This window comes from Equus przewalskii, chromosome 17 (genome assembly GCF_037783145.1).
Source record: "Equus przewalskii isolate Varuska chromosome 17, EquPr2, whole genome shotgun sequence".
NCBI classification, from domain to species: Eukaryota; Metazoa; Chordata; class Mammalia; order Perissodactyla; family Equidae; genus Equus; species Equus przewalskii.
This window is the reverse complement of record NC_091847.1, coordinates 68,060,759-68,078,681: the sequence shown is the minus strand read 5'-3', so window position 1 is coordinate 68,078,681 and position 17,923 is coordinate 68,060,759.

Here is a 17,923-nt window from a genome sequence, read left to right as displayed (position 1 = left end):
GGCTCGGTATTTTCGAGACCTGTAAAAGGACTTCACAAAGGTGCATATTACCTCATAAAGAATGTGGTTCCAATCTCATTTATCTAACACATAAATAATTAAAATTCCTATTCTCCAAATTGTATTACTTTGATACAAATGCTTACTGTTTCCATTACTGCTCATATTACCTAAATATTACACTCAATCAAAATGTGTTAGATGTCTTAAATGGTTTGTATAAACAATACCATGCACTTGTGCTGGCGTGGCATTGTTAAAGGAAACCAATATTTCTGTGCTGTGGGGAAGCTTCTCTTACTTTCAATCACAGCTAGTAAAGATTTCTCAGAACGATCTTAGTAAGTGCTCCATACTTCCCAACTCAGGATTGTCTAAATGCTGCCTTCACTCTCTTCTACTTAATTCTGGGGCAAATTACTTGTGTAGGGGATATAGAGATGTAAAGGGAGCACAGAGAAAGTGATGACTAGATATCCATGCATATATGAGGTATGACAAAATAAATTATGTAATTTCAGTGATTCTGCATATGAGTTAAAGGCCTTTATGTTTGTGTTTAAAACAGACATCGCACAAAATGAAGATGAACAGTAAAATGCATGTTAGTATTTAAATGTTTAATTTTTCTCTACTTATAGTGACAAGGAGCAAATAAAAAATTTTTTAAAGACAGACAAGTTGAGAGATATCATGGCAAAAAGGTAAAACTTTTATAGTTTAGTGAAACTTTAATGAAACTTTTTTCTGGTTTTTGAACAAGGGGCGCATATTTTCATTTTGTACTGGGTGCCACACAGATGTAGCTAGTCCTGCTGTTGAGATCGACACCTGTGGGAGAAAGGGCAGAAAGCAGGGTGGATCAAGGGAGAAGTCTGTGATCCAGCTACAGCAAAAGCCTCAGCCAACTCCACAGGAAGCCCTCCAACTGGCTCAGCCCTCAGAGGTGTTCCCCGGTGGGGTGAGAGGATGACCTTTTACACCCTGCGTCTGCCGCTCATCAAAGATGGGCTGCCCTGGGGTCTCTCTCCTAAGCCAAGGCAGTTCCCAGGGAGGAATTCAGCTGCAAGCTGAGCTGACATCCTTCCTGCTGCTGAGGAATGAGCGCCTCAGTGCTGGAGGCGAGGTCTGGGCAGAGCAGCACAGCATCCAGATCCATAAATGCAGAGTTTGGACCGAATGTCAGATGCTGCAATGCTGTACCTCTCTAACTAGTTTCAAGCGGTTGTTATTTTAATTTTGTTTTATTTTTATGAGAGTCCTCTGACAAAGATTCCTTGCAATTCAGCTTCTGTATTGCAAGAGAATAGCCCATCAAATAGAAATTGGGAGGTATCTGACAACTGGCAGCCTGATATCCCAAAGAGTAGGCCTCCTAAATCAAAGCTTATAGAAAGTGGCATCCTCGAAGTAGACCCAGGAGAAAGAGGCTGAAAAATGAACCCTTGACTAGGAAAGGAACTGTTTTGTGTTATCTGTCTCCTTTTGCCATCCCGAGTTAAGGTGGAGACACATAATCAGAGCTCTCACGTCATCCCATGCTCTCTGCTTCCTGAGGGCTACAGCATTGACATTGCTGAGCTGTCATCCCAATGCAATATGCAAGATTTACAGCTATGCCTGCATTAAAAACCTAAATAAGTAAGAAAAAAATAAACCATGAAACAGCAGCCTACTGGACATTCATGTTCAAGTGACTCTTTCTACTAGGGGATGAATGCCTCCCAGAGTCAATTTGCCCAGTGTTAAATAAATTTTTAAAAATATTTTATCAATTTTTTAATGAAGTAGAGAACACTTCAAGAATATATATCAGTACAAACAGCTGTTCAAATATTTCCATTTCTCCTAGTTTAACATGTTAAAGCTGATTTACCTTTTCATCATTTTCCGTCAAAACAGGGCTGCGGTGATACGATCCCTGCAAACCATTCCAACCTGCTAGTTCCTGGCTGAGAAGCCCGGAGGTACTGGTGGCAGAAGTGGGAAAGGAGGAATCCGTCGATTCTGAGAAGGACTTGGCAGCATCCTGCCTCCCTTCCCTTCCTGCCAGGCCCCAGCAGTAGAATCCTGTACACATGTGTCTGCCTGGGCCTCTTCCTGTCCCATCTTCGGGGCTGTCTTCATGGGTGTGCAAACTGGGCAGTCCCTACACCTGGAAGAGACCCAGGTTTGAAGAGTCTCAGGTTTAGTTTAATGCTCTGCTGTCACTGCCTTGAAATCCTAATAAATTTTCAACAAAGGGCCCTGCATTTTCAATTTGCAGTGGCCCCCAAATTGTGGGGCTCCTTCTGTGCATCTTCCAAAGTCTCTGATGGGGCATAGTTGAGAGACCAATCTCAGAGATGTTTTGACATCTGGAAGCAAAATAGCAGCCTCCTACAAAAGACAAAATGCTCTTTCTACATAAAAACCATAGAACTGAGGCCGGGCCCGTGGCGCAGCGGTCAACTTCGCACGTTCTGCTTCTTGGCAGCCCGGGGTTCACTGGTTCGGATCCCAGGTGTGGACATGGCACTGCTTGCCAAAAAGGCATGCTGTGGTAGGCGTCCCACGTATAAAGGAGAGGAAGATGGGCATGGATGTTAGCTCAGGGCCAATCTTCCTCAGCAAAAAGAGGAGGATTGGCAGTAGTTAGCTCAGGGCTAATCTACCTTAAAAACAAACAAACAAACAAACAAACAAAAACAAAAAACCGATAGAACTGAAGCTGCTCTGGCAGAGGAGAGACAGAATCCTATGTATTTCGTCTTTACTGCCGTGAGCCCCTAAGTTAAGTCTGCAGAATCTTCAGAATCTGTGAACCACAGGTTGGAACCCACGGCCTTAGGGTTTATCCTAAAGACAACAGGAAAATAAATCTCCATGAAGTAGTCACTCCACTAATCTAGGAACTAGAATTTGCACATATTTCATTAAATAAGCCATTTGTTGTTTAGAGTTCATTTTGTTTTCTAAAATGTGTTTTTTTGTTCGTCTCCTTCAAAATACGGCAAACAAAAGATACTAAAAGTGTTTAGACGACTTCTGATAGAAACTGATTAGTGAGTACTTTCTCTGCCCTCCATTGTGCGCACTCTTTTTCTAATTATATCATTGAATCTTCACAATGCCGAAGCTAGGAGAAGTGGCCAGTGTGATACAACTAATAGTTTACACAGTAAAAGATGATGAAGATGGGGTTTTAATCCAGGATGGCCTAACTCCAACATACTTGAACTAAGCATCAATAAAATACTGAAATTTGTCATCTGTTTGAACAGGCTTAAAACCTCTATTTGTTAGTGAGAATCTGTAGTAAACAAGCATGATTAGAAAGAGCTCACTGCACTGAGTGAGTAGAAATGGGAGTTTAAAATATGTAGGGATCTGAGAGAAGTTATTAGAAAAGAAAAGTGAATGTCTTGAACGTAATGCCAAGATCTAACTCATATACTTGGGCTTTTGAAAGTAATTCTTATTCATTTGTAAGAGGGAAAAAACATTAAGTAAATATCTTTAGAAATTTGATCTGGGTCCAATGTTGGTTTGCATGAGCTGAGTAGAACAGAAAAAGAGATTAGAAAGAAATAAAAGGATATTGAAATGTCAGTGATGGAAAAATATGAGGCAATTCCACAACTGGACTCTTTATATAACGTAAGAGAGTAAATTTGCATGTGAAAACCGACTTTTCAGAGACATATAAATATTTTCTTCTGAAAACTCCATCACCAAAAATAACTCTTCCTATTGAAATCATTGTGCTTCTGGGAATTGGACAAGCCACATCACTTAGAATTCCTTTCCCTGGGTTCTTTCACAAGAAAGTAATCAATTCAGTTCAAGAAAACAAACCATTTTATGGTTGGCACCATCTGCATGATCAAATGAGTCACTGAAGAATAGTGGTCCTGCCTCCTTTTAAAAATACTAGGAAGAAAGTATGCAGTGGGATGAAATGGGCAAATTATATAAACACACACTTTACAGACGAGGACAAAACAAATAGTGAATTATCCTTCATTTTATTAATGCAAATGAAAATAATATAATACAAATTTTTGCCTAAAAAATTGGCAGTTTTTGTTTGCCTTTTATTTGTCTGTTTTTGAAAATAGTCAAGGATAAGAGGATTCAGTCAAAGCCTATTTTCATATAGAATTTGTAGAAGTAAAATGTTGTTCAATCTCATAAAAAAATTTTTCAATGAGTATTAAAATACCACAAAAACACTTACTCCCTTTGAATCAATATTTCTATTTCTGGGAATCTATCCTTAGGAAATAATAAGAAATAAAGCATTAAAGAAAAATTTAAATATGAAGAAATTCATAATGTTACTCTTATTAGGGAAAAACTGGAGGAAAAATCAAATTCTGCCGTTAGGGAATGGCTTATGAAAATTATGATACATATATAAAACTCATATATCATTAAAATTATTCTCAAAAGCAGTTTTTAGTTAACATACAAATTTATCTTAAAACATAGGTGGTAGAAAAGCCACATCAATTATAGATATACTTTGATCTCAATTGTGAAAATATGTATAGGTCTAAATCCATAGTCAGTCTACAGAAGAACGTGTATATAAGTTGTAGTATATTACATACTAGTGAAAATGAATGACATATAACCATAGACATCACATTGATAAAACTTATGAACATAAAATTGAGAGAAAAAAGAAGTCCAGAAAAACACAGTATGGTTTCATTTATATTAAGTTCAAAATCATGCAAAACCAAATGATCTTTGCCTAAGATATATGTTCACATGTGTAAATCGGGGGCAGTGGAGTGGTCTGTGAAGACACAATACAATGACAACTTAATATTCCGAATAGTATTATTTATTTGGGAACAGAGGAGGATTGGCTCGGGGAGGGCCGAGGGAATTTCAAAGTTATTGGCAATTGTCTCTTTCTTAAAATGAATGGTGAGTACTCACATGCTTGTATTTTTTCATATGCACACATTTTTCACACACCTACATGCACATCCACAGGTATCTTCAAAATTGAATGGAAGGTTTTCTGTGAGTGAAAGGAAATATGACAAACTGCTTATCATAAATGTCCTTGAGTATTTTGATTACGAATGGTTTATTTTCTTCTCTAAAATTCATCTATAATTCACCTTTGTCATTATATTCATGGTCGGGAAAACATGCTTGTTAAGTCCAAAAGCAATTACCAAAAACTTTAACCTTCAGCAATGACCTGGTGCTATTGTTCTCTCAAGGAGGAAATTTAGTGTAAGTATTTCTAGTAACCTTCAAGTATGTGAATGAAACAAGATACGCTGTAGCCTTTTTTTTTTTTTTTTGGTAAATCATGATAATATGTACCACAAAAGATCACTGAAAAGATAAAGTGAAATATAGCATATAAACCCATTTTGCAAGGGCCCCAGAGTACTAAACAAATATTAATTATTATCAGTATTCTTTTTTTTTTTTTCTGCTGAAGAAGGAATTAGGAAGACTAAACTTAAAATTGTATAGAAAAAAATTTAGTAAACTTTCCCTAAGTATTGAGAGAGCATGGGTCCGGCCCAGTGGCTGAGTGGTTAAAGTTCTGCATGCTCCACTTCCGTGGCCTGGGTTCTCCAGTTCGGAACCCAGCGCCAAGCTACTCCACTCACCAGCCGTATTGTGGAGGTGTCCCACATATAAAAAGAAAATAGAGGAAGATTGGCACAGATGTTATCCCAGACCTAATCTTCCTCAAGCAAAAAAAGAGGAGGATTGGCAACCAGTGTTAGCTCAGGGAGGATATTCCTCAGCAAAAAAGGAAAAAAAATATTGAGAAACCATGAAACATGTAACAATAGATACGTAATCTCTCTATAATCTCTTTCCCTAGGGAATGGCCTAAATTCTCACACAGTCATTTCAAATCTTACAATTCTATACAACGTGATAACACAGAATATATATATATATATCAGGGCAACATGAGAGAACCAAGCACTACAGGAAAACTTTTGAGTGTTTATAGATAACACAATTCTAATACTTTTAAGACAAAGGTATTTTGAACATCCCCTAGTTGACTATTAGTTCAATCCTTTTATTTTATAAATGTAGAAATTGAACATTAGCAAATAATTTATCAAGGTCACAAAGAGATATAGAATCAAATGTCTTCAATTTATTATGGAAAGACAAAGAAGGCCAGAATGGCACAGACTTTGACCAATTAATTTGCTTTAAATACTATCAACCAAAATTATAGTTTTAATTTCATGGTGTGAAAATGCTTCTTGCCTCCCTTCTTGCATCCTCTTGGGCCTTATATCTCAGGAAAATGTCAATCAGTTATACATTGTCCACTTAGCAATTGTGTGCTTAATATAAGAAGTGGACTTAATTTAACTTAATCCACAATTATAGATTGCCTACAGTGAATAAGGTGCCAGGCCAAAATCTGAAAGATAGAAAGAAAGGTACAACTGATCTCTTTCCCCCAAAGAGATTGCAATGTGAGACGGTCTCTGTCCCATTTCTTCTGTAGAGATAATAAAAAGGATAAGGAAGTGATATGCATAGGTCTATTAGCATGTTGTCACCTAATCACAATAGTCCTAATAAAGTTGATCTATTCTCCTACATTTTTATAATAAGATATAGAAACTCATGAAAACAGGAAAGTAACTGTCCAAGAACACACAGTTAGCATGTAGCAAAATGGGGCTGGAACCAGGAACCAAGCCTGAATTCCTCCACTCAACTTTGGACTCCCACCTTTCTCTACCGCCCAAGACAGGATCTTGAGAGGCCCATTAGCAGAAACACATTGTCTTAATTTCTAACTCCACACAAACTATTACAGTCTAGGACTCTATCTATAAGGAAAATCTTGTAAAACATTTCTTCTCCAACTTGTCTAAAGTACATGAGTGCCTCAAGTAAACGAGGCAAGAAAAATAGGAAATGTCCATTGACTCCAGTTCTTGCCCTGTATCCCCTTACTTAAGAAACATCATTTTTTTCTTGTTTCCCGGAAAGAAAAGTAGACAAGATACTTCCAGACACTTATAGATTTCTTTTAGGATCTCAACTAAGTTTTAGAAGAATTTTTTTAGTGCTAGATAACACTCCGAATTCTTTTTCATTTGCAATCTTTCTCCCCACTTAATGAACATCAACTCGTTAGTGAATCTAAAAGCAACTCTGCATTTTGTCAGTCTATTAAATGCCAAAGCTACCAATTTAAGAATGAAAAAGATTAAACAAATTCTGTGACATTATGTAGAGTCATCAGCCTACAAGTAAAGGTTCTTATTAAATTCAAATACTTTTCAATAAACGAATTGAGTCATCTTGGGTTATATATAAGAACTTAGTAGTATTATATACATTTTATAAATGACAATTACTGAAAAATTGTAAAACTTTCCACACTGGGATAAGAATCAACACAGAATCTGGAAAAAAAAAAATAAACACAGCAACATATTTTAGGGGTTGGATTAGCAGTTAAAGATGCTTCTGGATTGCAATACAGAAACCAAAATTTGGTAGTCCCACACGTTCCTAACAGCTGTGCATATCTGGAGAACGGGTGTTAGAGCTTGTACTTCTCAAGATCCAGACAGTACAAAAATTTGGAAAGATAATTGCCATTTTTAAATACATATTTAGTAGCCCTTACTCTTTCTCTTTCTAATTTCTCATTCTAGAACCCGGGTTTCAGAGACCTGGTCACTACATCCTAGCTGCTCTCTGCAAGGAACGTCAGTACCTTCCAACCTTGGCAGTACCCTAGACGTGATTGGAGTACAGCTATGTTAGAGGTTAAATATTTCATTTCCAGAATATAAATTCTTGCCAAAAGAGCTGTAGTTAATGTCACACTTCTTAATATAGTAAAAGACTTTCTCTGACATTTGAATTTTCACCAATGTAATAGTCTTCATCAAATATAAAAGCAAACTGAATTACTTTGAGTACACAGCCTATGTGCTTGGAGGATGAGGAGGAGGCAACTCTGCCTGTGATAAACCAGTGAACTATAATGTGCGTTAATGCCTGAAGGTTGCTATTATAATCTTATTCTTGTGATCTGTTGTTTTGTACGTTTTTTAAAGACTTTGAAAACTTGAGCCATGACTAACTCTACATTAGAGAAAAACAGGTGTGCATCGCAGGAAATCATGGCAGGATCCCAGTCTTTATTAACTCATCGTTATTTTTGCTGTCATTTCCTTATAATAGGCACATTGTGATAATTTGTTCTAATATGCAAAAAGTTGGCCAACAATGTTACCAGTAATTTTTCCTCCTTCTGACTTTTTCTTTGAATTCTCGTTTGGGGGAATTATATTTTTCCAGACACAAGTTGTAAGTCTGGGATCACACTTTATATCAGGGTTTATATTTGGCAATAGCTCAGGTCAGAAAATATTAATCTTCTTTCTTTAGACGTCACCTGTAATAAAGAACAAAAAGCTAAGGCACTTCTGGAAATATGGTCTTCTCACTCTTCTAGGCTATAACTTTAAACAAAAAAGTAAAAATATATTTTCTCAAATCTTTCTTTGTGGATGCCCATCCCAGGGCTCCTTCTAGAAAGTTTGGAGAGACACATCTATGAACTACAGGATTCTGCACCCTGGGCTATGGATGGGATATACATTTGATCCAAAATTAGGCAATTTAATGGTTTAGCACTGACTCATCAGATTCCTTCTTTCAAAATTCAGAATTACAAGACACAGTCTGCGGTTAGCCATTGTTTAGAGTTTATGAAATAAAATAACATTGTGACTTAGGCTGCCATATCTGAACATATGGAATACAAGTTACTCAAGAAGTAGATAAACAGAAGATAAAGATGGAGGCAGTGTAAGAAGTGATCTAGATGTGTGAAAGACCACGCAAGCCCTGGAAGATTGAGAAAGAAGCTTTGATTCATTACTTCTCAGCTCAGAGTTCAGCTGGACTTCATTTCCTCCCCAGGACTGTGTTTACCTCTTGCATCCTCTAAAAAATGTATTTTTTAAGCTCACTTGAAAGTTTAAATTGTAACCATAAAACCTAGATTAGTATAGGACAGATGACTTATCTCACAAATTAATAATTTGTCTGTCAGTATGTAATTTTATCACCTTTCATTTTCATTTTTTAATTTGGAAATTACGTATCACATATCGTTTTCGTGTTCTTATATACCTAACCACATAGAAAAACTTTGCTTGTGCATTTAACTCTGCTGAAAGCCTGGTTCAAATTGATGAACAAAATGAACTTACAAACACATACACAGAATTTTTAATTTATAGAAATAAATGTGGGAACCATTTTGGAGATGCTTTACAGGTGTTTTTTTTTTTCTCATGTATCAATTTTATCGTTTGCAGGCATTTTTCTCTGAAAGGTTTAAATGAAGCTTTGGAACCTGGGAAAAGAGAGTAGACAGAAGCTCTTGCTCAGTGCTTTAGGACATTGTTAAAAATTGAACTGTGTTTCTATGGCCCACTGTCACTATACTGTGTCCTACTTTATTGAATTTGCTGCTTTCCACCCAGGAGGAGAAATCTAATTTAGCTGTGTATCCTTGTTGAAGTTATTTCATTTCTCTGTGTCTCAGTTTTCTCATCAATAAAATGAGAATACTAATAGTAATAATAATAATACACCAACATCATAAGGTTGTTGAGGGTTAAATGAGATAAAACATGAAAAGCATTAAATATATGCATTGCATTTAGGATGCTGGCTGGGACACATTAAACACTCAATATATGTTAATCATACTTCTTACTAAATGACGTAGTATTTTATGCAACATGCCTGGAAGGAGGTTATTTTTCTACCATCTATTTGAGATACAGTTCGTACAACTCACAATTCACCCATTTAACATGTGGAATTTAATGGTTTTTACCATAGTCATGGAATTGTGCAACCACAATCGATCTTAGGGCATTTTCATCACCTCAAGAAATACTGTGCACTTTAGCTATTATCTCCAATCCTCCCTCATTCCCAACTCTAAGCAAGCATAATCAATGTTATGTTATAATGAACATACACGATGATGAACAGGCAAGAAATGCGTAAAGATACTTAAGTTTTCAGCCCAATATAACATTTACCTCAATGATTCTCGATATAGTGAATCTTAATGGATTTCTTAGAATTCTTAAATTAGAGTACATAGTACTCTTTTTTTTTTTTCTCAGGATCTTCCTTTCAACATAAAAAGACAGCAAGCATCAGGGACTTGGGCAGTTGGCCACTGTGCTGTGTATAGCATGCGATTGACCTTTGACTTATGTCCCACATCAGCTGATAATGTGACAATTTGGTCCTTAGTTTGTTTAAAGTCAAGCTTACTCCTCTGTGCACAATGAAATAGAGAAAAAAGTAGAAAGTTCTTTTTCTGGGAAAAATGTTCGGGAAACCCAGTGACTGAGATCAACGGCAAAAATGGATTTTATGAATGGTTTGCTGGAAAACTCATAAAAAGGTAAAATTCGTTCAAATGTGATATCTATATTGTTCCTATTCCAAGCCTGTGCAGATGGACAATTCACTATGTAAGTAATTTTCATGGCTTAGATAAAAAAAGCATCGCATTTTCCTTGGACACACTACCTTACGCAATCACAGTCTTGATCAGTTATACAAAGCTGCAAGTACAGCAGTATCACATACAGTGCAAAGAACTGAAACCTGGAAACAATGTTCTGATTCTTCTTAAGACAGCTGCACTGGTGTCTTGCACCTCACAAATCCACAGCAAGACTATGACACCCACCCAGGATTTCAAAACTATATTTAGATAATTTCCCTGTATGAGTGATATTTAGGCAACAGGATTCTCTGCAACTGTTTATTTCCTTAGATATTTTCTAACTTGATAATGAATAACTAAACGTTGCATGTAAAGCAAATCCACGTGGAAAATATCCTAAGCATCCAGAAAAAGAGCAGCTTAGGTTACAGAAGTCTGTTGTTTTCTAACAGAATCTAAGTGTCCATGTGACAATTTTCTGGTGCTTCATAGATTCCTATAGTTAATCTATATAGCGATTTTCCAACCTGAGTCTGCTACTTGATTCAACAAATTTCTTCCTTCCTTTTTTTTTCTGGGGGGTGAGGCAGATTGGCCCTGAGCTAATGTCTGTTGCCAATCATCTTCCTTTTGCTTAGAGTGTCTACCAATTGCTTAGATTTGCTCTTGATACTATGTTACATGAAAATATATAAAGAGACTATAAAACTTCATCCCTCACCATAAGATACTTACTATGTTTAACTTTGTCAATATAGAAAGGATTAACAATCTTTTAAAAAGGTCTTTATATACACCTTTATATGGACCTTAATGTAGACCTGTATATAGCTTTATACAGACATAGATATGTCTATAGATATAGATGCACATATCAGATAAAACTAATCGTGTGTGGACACTTCAGTTATTCTGTTCATGTCAAATACCAAATACCGTAGCCTTTTTTGTGTGGGATAAACTGGACACTGAGTATTTAAATAGTCAAAGTGACTAGCTTGAATTTTTGCTATCGATTTGTGGATCATAAGATGATCCTCATTATGAAAGTATTATGATTAAAAGAATAATATATTCACTTTTAATAATTATATTTTTCTACAGTTTTAAAAGTGGCCTATCCATTTTCACCAAGAATATAAAACACGGCAAAAATCTCTGTGGTTAACCAATGTTTGTGGCCTCTCTGAAAATAAAACTCTGTTTCTTTCAATGACAGAGTCTGGTGTTTAACTGCCTGAACATATCAAATGGGGTCAGTTCTTGCTACACCTGTCACTTCCAGGTCACAAAAAAAGTAAAACAATGCCTATCTTAGCCATCTGTAATAGACAATCTTAAACTGTTAGCATTATCCAGTTTTACCAATAAGCAATCTAGAGGGATAAGTGCTTGTCTCACTTTGCTCCTGTGAAAGATAGGAAAGTCCAGTTTTACTTTCTTGACAAGGAAGATACTGCTACCTTTGCTGTGACCAATAAGATTTGACATGGAACCATGGTGGGAGTTTTGAGTAGAAATGCCAGCACACATTGCAAGTAAGCTCTCAAAATTCAGTCTCAAAGGGTTGTATGTTCATCAGCTCTCATTGATACAAGCACTTTGGATACATATGTTTATGGATCTCTGTTGCGTTTATACCAGGATCTCTCAACCTCAGCACTATTAACATTTTGGGCAAGATAATTCTTTGCTATAGGGGGCTGTCCTCTGCGTGGTAAGATGTTTAGCAGCAAACCTGGCCTCTGCCCATTACATGCCAGTGGCAGTCCTTGGAGTCGTGCCATTTTTCCACATCCTCACTAATCCTTAGTATTGTTAGTCTTTGTCATTTTAGCCATTCTGGCAGACATGTAGTAGTATAGCATTTCTCTGATTATCTTTTTCCATTGGTCTCTTTAATTTAGTGTCAATATTACATGTTTTTCAATCTTTCCATGTCATAATATTTTAGGTGTAACTATTAAATTAAGATAAATTAACATTTAATTAATAAATTAACATTTATTGAATTGGATTTGCAGACTTTTAAATATATTATGACATTCTCTTTTTAACTTGCTAATTTAGTCCATTTACATTATTTGTGATTTATGACATATTTGGATTTCTTTATACCCTCTTAATTAATTATGTAGTTACTAGACTTTGAGTATTCTGCTCCAATATTATTTTTCCAATAAACCCTATCATTTTGTGTGTGTGTGTGTCCGTGTTGAACTTTAATGGAAGCATAGAGATGTACTCATTTTTTTTACCATGGTAAAGCATATGCAATATAAAATTTACCATCTTAACCATGCCCTGTCATTTTTCATGAGCAATTTTGCAAAACATAAAGTTTATCATCATGTTATTAAAAAAACGCTTATACCTTGTTCATAGATTGGAATAATATATCATTTTTCTTACATTAATTTAGTTGTTCTGTATGCTTTCTCTTGAAATATTCTTCTACAAACAGATTATAACTGGATTTCAATTTTATACAATTAATAATATTAAATATTTTACAGTTATTGAAATAATTAATGTAATTGTACCTATTTTATATTTTCTGTTTATCATATGTTTATATTGATTCTTCTTTTCTTTATTCCTACCACACTAGATTAATAATATTTTTTGTTGTGCCTCTGTATCCTTCTAATAGTCTAGATGCTACAAATATATTTCTCTTTGGTTTCTTCCAGATCTTTAAAACATGGAAAAAACAATTTTTTAAAATGCACCCTTGGTTTTAAATATTTATTTATAAAGTTCTTAAAGTTATTCATTTTTTCTAATCTCCTTTAAAAGGCAATATGGATCTTAACAAGTTTAAACTATTACATAATTCCTCACTTTACCAATCTTTCTGTTATTGCCTAAAGTTTAGTTTTACTTATTTTTATATGAAGATCATATTGTTCCTTTTTATAATAAACTAAATTTACCATCATCTTATACCCATTAACTGATTCCTTTGCACCCTATTTCTTACATCCCATGCTTTCCCTTTGGGATTTTTTTTCCTTAGAAAGATGTCCTTTTATATGTCAATTATATCTCAATTAAAAAAAAAGAATAAATTGATAAGATCCCTGGTCCCATGGAACTTACAAAAAAATAAACAAATAAATTAATTTTTTAAAAGTCCACTTCCCCTCCCGACCATGACATTTTGGATCTGTGTAACAGTGGCACTTGTCTTATCTAATGTGTGTGTTTTATATGCACTTGTATAATTAAAGGCCTTGATGCTAAGACATCAGAAGCTCTCAGATCCATCCGGGTCTTTTGGCGTGCTGTTTAGCAAGTATTAAGTATGACAAGATGCAAAAAAGGTACAACACATCAACTGGAGCATGTCTCCCAAGTAAACTCCCAGAGCCCCTCCCTGCCTGCTTTACTTGCTAATGTTTTCAATTGGGAAAAAAAAATCTGCTTTTATAATTCTTTTAGTGATGGTCTGGGCATGGTAAGTTCTCTTAATCTTTAAAACACCTAAAATATTTTCATTTTTTTCACTCTACTGAATGCTAATTTTTGTAAGTACAATTTCTGTTTTTCACCAGTACTTTGTAGATATATCTGATTGCTTTCCAACACACGTTGTTGCTGGTGAGAAGTCAGCCAATATTCTACTTGTCATTCCTTAGTAGGAAATGACTGTGGTAGATTTTGATTGCCTTTTTATCCTTGATATTTGCAGTTTTACTCCAATGGAACAAGAATGGATTTATTTATTTATTTTAATTGTTTGGTTGTTGACATGCCCTTTCATCTGAAGACTCAGATCTTTCTTCAATTCCAGAAAATTTTCAAGGGCTCTTTTGCTGTAGCTTCTCTGCTACTGTTTCTATTTTCTGTCTCTGAAACTCTCATTCATGTATGTTGATGCTCTCAATCTAGCATTAATACCTCAATTTCTGTGATTATGCACACACACTCACACTGACACATAAACACACACACGTATGCATCTTTATGCCTTGGAGAGAATGCCACAGGACTACCTTTAAGTTTGAATTCTCTTAGATGGAGTTTATAAGTTTACGCAGTTTTAACTACCCAAATATGTATTTATTCTATTAACGTATTTTGTTCCATTTTTCAATTTTGGGTTCATACATTTATGCTTTTTATAATTTATATTACTACATCTAACATTGTTTATAGAATCCTGACTATACTTGCATTCAATTATTTTGCAAATTATAAAGCAATCTGAATATGGAGTGAAATCATTTTTGCTATTGAGTTTTGCTCATTATCTTTCTTAACAGTAGTTTTTTCATAAGATTTGTAAGATTTGCTCATTTTGAACTTTGGTCATTTGCTGATCCCCGAGGCTGTGTCTCAGTGGCCAGCAAATTCTTTAAGCTGTCCATTTGAGAGAAGATTATGTCCACAGCACTACTTCAAACAGTGGATTAGCTGTAGCCTCCTTCTCTAATGAAGGCACTGAACGTGTTTACAATCATGTTCGCCACAGGTACTAAACTACTAGTAGTTGGTCCACAGCCTCCTGGCCCACACAGTCGTTCCTGGCCCACAGGAATGTTCAATTTTTTATATTGTGGTTCAATTTCTGCCCCATAGAGAAGTTCATTTTGACTTTTTTCCCACAGTATTAAATTTTGGTTTTCTCTTTTTATATTTTTTCTTAAGCTTGACATCGACCAGAGAATAGGCTGGTTCTATTTTGTTAAGCGCCTTCTCTTCTCAGATTGATTATGTGCCCTTCTCTGTTCCTACACTTCAAGAAGCTGACTCTTACACAATCCACTACCCAAGCTCCTTGGATTTTTGCAAAGCAGGCACAAGAAAGAGATCAGAGAGCAAAAACAAAAAGAGTTCGTGGCATATCTTCCCTACTCCCACCCTGCTCTGAGCTGCATCTTCTTTAGAGGCTGTAGCCCTCCGTGACTAAGACTCTGTCTACTGCCGTCCAGAGGCATCCCCCTGAAAGGTTTCAGTTTTCACTGGTTCACAATTTCTTCTTCTCCTCCCTTTAAGGTTAGGGGTAATAATAATCTCCCTTGTTTATGTTTCCATAAGTAACTCCTTAATTTCAATCTCCATGTTGAATCTCTCTCAACTGGATTCTACTTCCTGACAGGACTGACATACAGAGAGTGTGACAATGTTTTCAAATAAAACGCAGTCCATCTTGTCAGAAAGCCCTGTGATATTGCCCTTAACCACTTTCAACGTGCTTTACCAGGCTACTGTATTTGCAAGCTCATGGAGACACATTAAATTGGCTTGTGCAATGCTTAACAGATATTTCAGTGTTGGAGAGTATCGACATAGATCGATACCTCTCTCTGTAAAAACAGGGTCAAAGTTCTGAGGACCAAGAATAAGCTTGGTTAGATTTGGCCTTGTTTGACTAGATTTGGCTTCTTCAAATATACCTTCCACATCAAATTTCAAATGGAACCCCAAAGTAGGTGAATTCACTTTGCTGCCAAGCTGCTCTCCTAATAGTTACTGTTTTTCTTTTGGGTAAGATATTTGAAAGTCTGGGTGCACTCTGACTTAGCTTTACATGGAGTAAAGGATTAAAAAGGTAAGTGCTCAACAGCCTCCAGACAGGAATCTCACCTTCTGAAGTGTTCCAGGAGTTCCCCTAACAAAATTAAAGAGTGTCAACACTTACCTTGTGAAACAAATGTTCTATTTCTTAAAGCATGAGATGCACTCTATTATTGGACACATTCATCAGATCCCATTAGAACAATGAGAGCAAGCAAAATTATAATGGCATCTTGTCATTTCACACCCATCCCCAAATCAGAAACTAGCAGTAGGACAAAAAGGTCTTTCCTGCAGTGTGCGGGCGGTGATCAGCATATCTGAAGATATCCCAGTTCCTCAGGGGTAACTCTCTGATTGTACACTCTTACCTCACACAACACACACACGTTCACACATAGTTTTGAAGATGTAATTGTTCATCTTTGTTCATTCCTATGTGAATTTTCCTTTATGGAGATAGCCACTTAGAATTTAATATGGAAAATTAAAACATTGTAAGGAAAACAAGAGACAATAGTTTTTCACCAAAGGGAAACAGATATCTTACTTGGGCACAAAACTATTATTTTTCAGAGGCAACACCAGAAGAAAGACAAATAGAGAAGGGGCTATAAAATATATTCTAGTACAAGATTTTGTTCAATTAAATTCAATCAATTTGTACTGAGTCCATATTTATTTCTACATGCTGACCTAGGATATGGAGATTCAAGGACAAGTAAATTCTTGTTCCATCATTAAGTAGCTTATAGATTAATGAGTAGCCATTCAAACTCTCATAAGTTGCATAATATTACTTGAGAATCTCATAGATTAGTTCTAATTACAAACATCTAAGTAGGTTTCACATAAAAATTGACAGTAGTGAGGGTCTTAAAGTGTGAAAACACTTCAGTAGTGGAAAATGTCAGACTAAATATTGGTCAATTGAATTCTAGAGATTAGTATACCTAAGGACCTGGGAGCATAACACTGCATCATGTGTCCTGGGAGTGGGACATAAAAAGTAATTTATCTGTAGTGTAACATAGTGATTAAGTGCAGACACAGTGAATTCAGATAGACATGGGTGTCAACATTGGTTCTTCCACTTATTATAAGGATAGTATAAATCTGCATCCTGATTACTATATCTGAAAATGAGAAATAGGATATTATCTAACTGATGGGTCTGCACTGAATATACAATGGGATAATGCGTGTAATGTGGTTAGCACAAGACCTAGTATATAAAACAGCACATTCAATAATGGAAAATATCTCCAGTGCTTAGACTGCTTGAGCGGGTTTTGAGTCATAAAGTTGGATAACAAGTTGCAAAGTTAGAGTGGAGTCAGATTGGGAAATCATAAAAGAGCTCAGAATGCTCATCTGCCCACTACTGGCACCCGGCTTAATTCAGTGCTGGAAAATTATATTGAATATAATCTCATAAATAGTCAAGGATTTTATGTCTAGAGAATTCAATATCTTAATAATCTTCCCTACAGACATGAAGCTTCAAGAGAAAATATTACTTTTATCTCTGTGCCATTGCATTACTAGCTCAGGCAATTCTGGAATAAATCAATAAATTACCAAAAAAATGCTTTTTTAAATAAAGAAAGCATCTTATGTATAGCGTAACTAGAATAACAAACATTCTCTTTTGCCTAAAAAGAGTAATAGTTCCACTAATTAGCTTGCAGATCTTGACAGGTTCAAAGAATATTTATAGCCCCTTTTCCTGGAATCACAAAATAAGTTGCTTGCAGTTAAAGGAATTTGAGGGGTGCCGGATAGGGGAGGACACTTCTCACTTGCTAGTAAGAGCACACGGGATATGCAGGCCACATGATGTAGCAGAAACGTGAAGGGGTTCAGAACAGGCATCCCCAAGATGTGCCACTT